This window comes from Lucilia sericata, unplaced genomic scaffold (assembly GCF_015586225.1).
Source record: "Lucilia sericata isolate MDLA Ls3-8-SP2 unplaced genomic scaffold, ASM1558622v1 Contig000009F_arrow, whole genome shotgun sequence".
Lineage (NCBI taxonomy): Eukaryota > Metazoa > Arthropoda > Insecta > Diptera > Calliphoridae > Lucilia > Lucilia sericata.
Genome location: NW_023994049.1, coordinates 364,606 through 371,840, shown reverse-complemented (window position 1 = coordinate 371,840; position 7,235 = coordinate 364,606). Strand labels below are relative to the sequence as shown.

Here is a 7,235-nt window from a genome sequence, read left to right as displayed (position 1 = left end):
TCTTATGTACATTGATTACATTTTGTTTATAAATATTCGCATTTTATAGTAATGCAATTTAATCTTCAAAATTAAAAATAACCAAATATTTTTTTCAGTGCAATTTAATTGAAGAGATCTCAATAGTGTGTGTGTAGTGGTGATTTTTTTATCTGCCTCTCTATACACCGGTATATGCTTCAGATCAAAGTAAATTTATAAAGTAGACTCATTTAAACAGCTGACTATTTTTTTTAAACTTGCCATTTGTGGACTTACTTGTCAAAAATGTTTATGTTGCCATATTTGTTTTCATTTTAACGCTTGCTTTTGTACAAATTTCTGAGTAATTTGTTGTATTTAATGTGAAAAAGTGTATTTTAAGTGTATAATATTTTTAAAAATGTTCTAATTTTTAAAAAATAAAGAAAACTCTGTGACTTTTAATATAAATAACAACATATTTTTGGAAAGTACAACAATAATGCCATATTTTCCATTAATTATTGGTTCACTTTTGTAAACAAATTTTGACAAGTGAGTATTTCGAACAAAAACAAATTGCCTGTGGTTTTTGTAGACGTTTGTTGTACAACTACTAGTGTCGCTACTTTATTAATTTACTTTGCTTCAGATTGATATCAAAACGAACAGATACCACCAACATTTAACTAAACCATATACCGGCGTATAGAGAGGCAGATAAAAAAATCACCACTACACACACACTATTGGCATTTTTTCAATGAAATTGCAATGAAAAAAATATTTGGTTATTTTTAATTTTAAAGATTAAATTACATGCGAATATTTATTAACAAAATGTAATCAATGTACATAAGAATAATAATTTCTTCACATAGAAACAACATTTCAAATTAAAAATGTACAAAAAAAATATGAAACAAGATGAACTTATTTACTCTCATTGTTATGCATTCTAGAAAATTATTTAGGGTGTAGGTTGTTTTTGTAAATTATGCTCTTGTTTTTGCAAGTTGTTTTTGTTTTTTTAAGTTGTGTTTGCAATTTCTTCAACAAAGCGACATCAACCTGCTTTGTTGAATGCTGTCAAGCAACTAAATAAAATATTTGTATTTTTGATGCTCTTGTTTAGAAGTTCGTCTGCGATCGTGTTGTGTACATGTAATTTCTTCGTTGTCAGAACAATACTAGCGCCGACGTCTGAACTAAACCATGATACAACCATTATTATTTTTTATTATGAACTAAACCAAATAAAAACAACAGATTTCTATTAATTACAATTTTACTAAAATTTTTATTAAAACAATTTACTTTCCAATTTTTATAAAATATTACAATTTCAACATTTGACTCAATAACAATTGTTATCTTAATTAAAATAAGTTTGAATATACTTCTACAATTTGGAAAAGAAAAAAATACTAATTCTTAATAACTTACGAATGAGTATATTGTCATATTTAATAGACCTTAACATTTTGGAGGGAACAAAGCCTATCTTACAACTTTTGTACATGATAGAAAAAGAGTAACATCTATTAAATATTTATAAGACGACTTTAAAGGAATATATTAAGATCTTTTTTGGTCAGTCTGAATTTTGAGAACACATTAATTTACATAGTAGTAGCACTGAAAATAAGAAAGAAAGTTAAATATTAATTATAATATGAACATATTTGAAAGTTTACAATTTGTGTCCGATTTATTTGTTTTTTTTTTATACCATCGATTTTTCGAATGAATAAGATATAAAAAAGAACATTAAATAATAACGTTTTTAAATTGTACTTTAAGTAAATTTTTTTTAATTAAAGTATAAGAATATCATGAAATTCATAAAAAATACAAACAAAAACTTTAACGGCAATATACAGAAACTAAACATTATCATAGAATATACATTAGTGTGTCCCGAGGAACAGTATTTTTAAGAATCTCATGTGAAAATACAGTTAATCACAAAAATAAGTATACAGAAATAGTGACAATTAGTTTTATTTAAAAAGGTATAAACAAAGAAGTAACACAATTATTTATTAAAAACAATTATTATAAATATTACTCACTACTTCTTTCTGGATATTTTGGTTATTTGAGTTCTCATTTAAGGTGAAGTTAATAGGTCACAAAAGTAAATATACAGATAGGTCACAAAAGTAAATATACAGAGCTCGTATTCGATATTAAATTGCGATTTCCTAAAATTTAATTTATAAAATACGAAATTATTAATATTTGTTATAGAATCCAATAATTAAAAAAATTTTTTGATTCCAATCATCCATTACACACTTCTAAATACTACTAATAATCGTCCAATGGTGACCATGCCAATAACTTACTCTACATATCGGTTCAGAAATTGGTTATTGTAGAAAATTAAACGTTTTTTGTATTAAATCAGGCTCAATTTGTGGTATGAATTGAACAATTTTGAACACGGATACGTCTTAATTTGTTGTTAGTACAAATAAAATGTCCCATCCATAAAACATGGTCATTGTCTCGAGCATATCAATTGGTAGCATAGATATGCTCGCATCTTGTCGTAATGCGAGGGCTTAAGTACATATCGTGACTATAACTTACTGTGACTAATGTTTCGGCTTCTAGACATGGAAAGCTATGGTTTTAAAGAAATGTATAATTAAAGGTTACTCATCTTATCAAGATAGTGAGTGTGCCTTCCAATCCTACTTCCTACTATCATGACATAGATGATACGCTTTGCTTCCTGATCTGGCTCGCTCTTTGTGTAGTAAGGGCTTTTCCGTTAGGCATAGCGTTATGTGCCGAGAGCCTGGATGGCTAGCCAGTGCATAGTTGCTAACAGCTCCCCTCAGCGACATGGCAAAGCGCGGTTGTAAGCTAGTTGTCTAGTTCACGTACGCGTGGATCCTTCGTCTGTACGTGCATTATCGTGGGATTCAAAATTGAGAAACCAAAAAGACAAATAACTAAGGATGAGAGTAGGGACACGACGGAAATGGTGGTCGACCTGTTAGATAGAGACAAACCGGACGTCACTGTCAACGAGGATGGTGTTGGGGAGTTGGACAGTACATGGGAGGACGGTGACGTTACCCTTACTGACCTCCATTCTAGAATTGTTGAGCATGAGCATGACCGACTTAAACGTGAAGGATTATGGAGGTGCCAAGTGACTCCTTTGGTGAAACTAGTGCAACACAGAAATTGGGGATCTCTGTCTGACGACGAGCTCGCTAACTGTCAGGCTGATAAGATAACGAAGAGGCCAAAGGGGAGACCGCCCATAGGTCGTTCAGCAAGTAGATGTGGATGAGAAGCCAAGTGCCCCTCCACGAGACATTAATAATACAGGCCGAACGAAGAAGGAGAAGACTTGGAACGGGACGTTGAGGTCTCTCGCTTTTCTGTCCAAGAGGGCAAAGGCAGATTCTTCAAAGTTCTCGTCAAGGAAGAGGCTCCTTCTCAGGAGGCATCGACAAAGTGTTGCTAAATTCGAAAGAATATTCGGCCTGTTGGTGACGTTCTGGGTTTGTCCACTCCCTGGAGACAACAGGTGGATGCTGCCATCAACCCGTCTAACACTCATTAGAGTGATGGGTCGATCGGAGCATCAAACTGCAGTCTGCCAAAAGGCAAAGAGGGTGGTATCCCGAAAACCAAAGCCCTAATGTCTTCGGAGCGAGCTGCGGAGGTAAAAGGTTTACCACCCAAAAACCCCATCACGGTGGCTAAGACACCAGGTAACGTTAAAGTGACTGGTAAACTTCCGGCCGATCACCTTCTGATCTCTGCAAGGAGACCAGTAAGGGAAGGGGATCCCGTAGTGACAGATCCTCCAAACCAGTGGTGTCAAAGTCACCAAGCATCCCGAAGAGGTCTGGTTTATCCCCGGCTGGCGCTCCTAAATGTGGAAGTACACGGCAACGCGTTTTACACTTTTCAAACATTTTGCGCTTTACAAGTTACACACCACGCGATATTTTGATCTTTCTTTTAATGTTTTTAAATCTATTACTGTTTTAAAAATCAAAATTTAAAGTTTTTGTTTATTTTTTAATATTTTTCTTTCATTGTTGGTGAAACTTATTTCATTTTAATTTATTCTTAATCTACAAAAAACAAAATACAACCCTGATCAGTTGCCGACGTGACAAAAGTTGAAAGTTGCTGAACTTTTCGCGGCAGACCCGTTACAAACTACAGTGTGTAACTTGTTAAATGAAAATTCACTATTTCAACTTTTGACAGAAGCCTATAACGCGTTGCCGCGCACAACGCGTGTTGTGTTCTTCCACCTTAAGGGTCCCCGTAAAGATACAATTCGGAGAGCCAGATCTGGAGATGATCAATCCTTTTTATCGAGCAAGAAGGTGAAGAAATCATCCAGCAAGAAGGTGAAGAAGTCAACCAGTCTTCAAGTGGCAGTCATTGATCGGAATGATCCAGATGGGAGGATCAGTACCGATTTTTGGCAATCAATTGAAGGTATGCTTATTGATGAAATCGCCATCTTCGGGGGTAGTTCGGAGGATGTATTCTTCAATTGTGCAGACTGGGTTAAAGGTCTGAAGGTTGTTGATTGTGGCAAAAATAACTCCATGAAATTCTTAAAATCTGAAATTGACAAGTGTAGCGATATTAACCCAGCAGCAAGCTTGAGGTTATACAGGTTTCCGAACTGCCACTACGGTCAATAGTGACAGTGTGGATTCCACCACCCGTAAGAACGGTGCAAACGATACTGGCGGTATTGTACAAACAGAATGGTAGACTCCTTTCAAACCTATGGAGACATGTGAACTCACTGGCATGTAAGGAAAATACTGGCAAGGACTTTCGGTTCCCTGCGGATCGCAAGTCCTTAAAAGTCCTTGATGAGATGCTAATTTTGGTCTTGGCACTGTTAGGTTCAGGTACCCGGAACATGACAGAACCAAAGAAGCTGCTAGTGGTGCAGATAATCTTGCATCACTGTGAGGCAGCTTCAGCCGAGTTAGTAACCTTCCTTATCAATTCGAAGACGGACGTGGCCCTTATCCAGGAACCTTGGATTGACAATAATAAGGTTCTTGTTTTAAAGGTCAAAGGATACCCCCTATTTGTCCCGTCTTCCCGGTTTACTAAGTTTTGTCAAGGGAATTAGCCACTTCTTCGGATGGGCTCTATAAGGCGACACATATTTTCTCTCTCATCTCTTTACGCTTGTATTTATAAAAAAAATCTTATTTTGCTTTTAATGCACTCAATAGTTAAAGCACACTTTAGCTTTAAAAACCATTAATAAAATTGTGATATTCATAGACAAATAATAAACGTATATTAACTATTGTGCTGATTTATGTTTAAGTTGGCAGCACTGTACAATATGGCTGTCATTTTATGTGTTAGTGTTGCGTACAATTAGGATAAAATATTCGTTGATTCGGTTTTCTTAATTTCATATTTTTGTTTATAATAGATTTTTGACAATAAAAACAAACTTTTAAGAAAAATAAATATATATATGGCTTTAATAAATGTCTATTTAGTTCAGATGTATAAATATAACATATAATTTCTAATTATTATTAAAAGTATCCGAATAACGGATATTTTGCGACAAAATATACATCACTATGACACATTTTCTTATTTTTACTTATTTTCCTTGTAATTTTTGATAAATTTTTGCAAATATTGATAAATTTCTTTGATATTTGACTAATTTTAATGCCGGCGAATATATTTTGCATTAATATAACATTAATCAATATAATTTACATGGTTAATTACTTTATGGCATTATATTTAACCAACAAACTTTGAAAAGCCAAATCAAATGATTTTGTCCATCATTTGGTTGACAGACGGGCATTTCCAAATTGCCTAAAAATAGTGCTGGACAATTGGAATATTGTCAAATATTCATGCATTAATCCAATAATGCCTAGATTTGAGTTTTTTCCTCAAAATATAATCGTTTAAAAATTTTCTGGGATTTTATTTACAAATTTGTAAACGTTAAAATTAGAATTTTTAGATTTTATTTTAAAAGAAACCATAATTGCTTTTCGCAAACAACCTAAAATTACCGGAAAAATCTTTATCTGAGAAAAAAATTGTTAAAAATCAAGTTATTGTTGGCTTAAAGAAGGGTCGAGCCTACAATAAAATTCTTCTAATTGTCAATGGTTTATTGAAGGTGTTTTAAGCTATTTCACGTTTATAAATACGATTTTCCTGAATTTTGCCTAAAATTGTTTAATAAACCTAAAATAAGTTTTTATAAATACAGCCGTTAGTCTTTAGGGTACTGACTTGATAATTATATATATCCTTTTACCTATCTTCTTATTACTTTTCGGGTTTTCTTGTAGTGGTTTTGTTTCTCTGTTTTTTGAATCTTCACTCTTTGAAGGGAATCACAATGGACCTTGTGGTCTCCGAGTGGGTGCACAACCCTTCCAAACCTAAACCTTGGAAATCGAGGATTTGAAAAACCTGTTTAAACTAAAGAAAATATACACAATTATCCAAATATTTAATAATATGATCGGATTGGAAAAACGTACAGTGTTCAAAATGGCCAAATTCCCAGCATATTGCATTAATTGCAAAATAATAACTTTTTTTCAAAAGTTAAAAATTCAACTTCTAATGCATCATTCAGTTGATCCAAAACCTAAAGTGGAGAAATTTTCGTAAAAATGAGAAAAACTGTCCTACTAATTATCTCCGGAGCCAATCGACCCAAATTTCAATATTTTGGAACAAAAAATGGATTTTTTCCATGTTATTGTGTAAAAAATATTTAATTATAAAGTAATTATATTCAAACAGGTCAAATTTTGTTAATATCATTAGAAGTAATACATATTGAAATGATCTGCATAATAACTTTTGTGACGTAAATTTTGCACCTACATATTTAACTTCACCTTAAATGAGAACACAAATAACCAAAATATCCAGAAAAAAGTAGTAAGTAATAATTATCATAATTGTTTTTAATAAATAAAATATTTTACTTTTTTGTTTTTTGAAAAAATAATATACATACTTTTTTAAGTAAAACCAATTGGCAGTGTTTCTGTATACTTATTTTTGTGATTAACTGTACCTCTCAATCGATACATATTAATGTACTAAACACGAGAAAAATAAAAAATATAGCGATTGAAAATTCTGACCTCAGCATAATTTGTGAAAAAATAATTACCGAATTTTGAGCTGATTACGGGAAAAATAATTTAATAATTCTTTTAGTGTATTTTTGTTTCACAAAATGGTTTTTA

The 7,235-nt window shown here is 32.5% G+C and overlaps 1 protein-coding gene across 8 annotated transcripts in view; it reads right to left on the bottom strand.

Annotated features, from left to right (window-relative positions):
- Positions 1 to 1,237: 1,237 nt before the first annotated feature.
- The window catches only part of LOC119602676 (tubulin polyglutamylase TTLL4), a 70,259-nt gene continuing 64,261 nt past the window's right edge, over positions 1,238 to 7,235 (bottom strand). For 5 of the 8 annotated variants that reach the window (XR_005231364.1, XR_005231363.1, XM_037954344.1 and 2 more), the window contains one exon: positions 1,556 to 1,599. The gene's annotated coding sequence lies outside the window, so the exon portion shown is untranslated. Of the gene's footprint in view, positions 1,600 to 7,235 lie in introns of all 8 variants that reach the window. The other 3 variants (XR_005231361.1, XR_005231362.1, XM_037954318.1) reach the window with 1 other exon arrangement.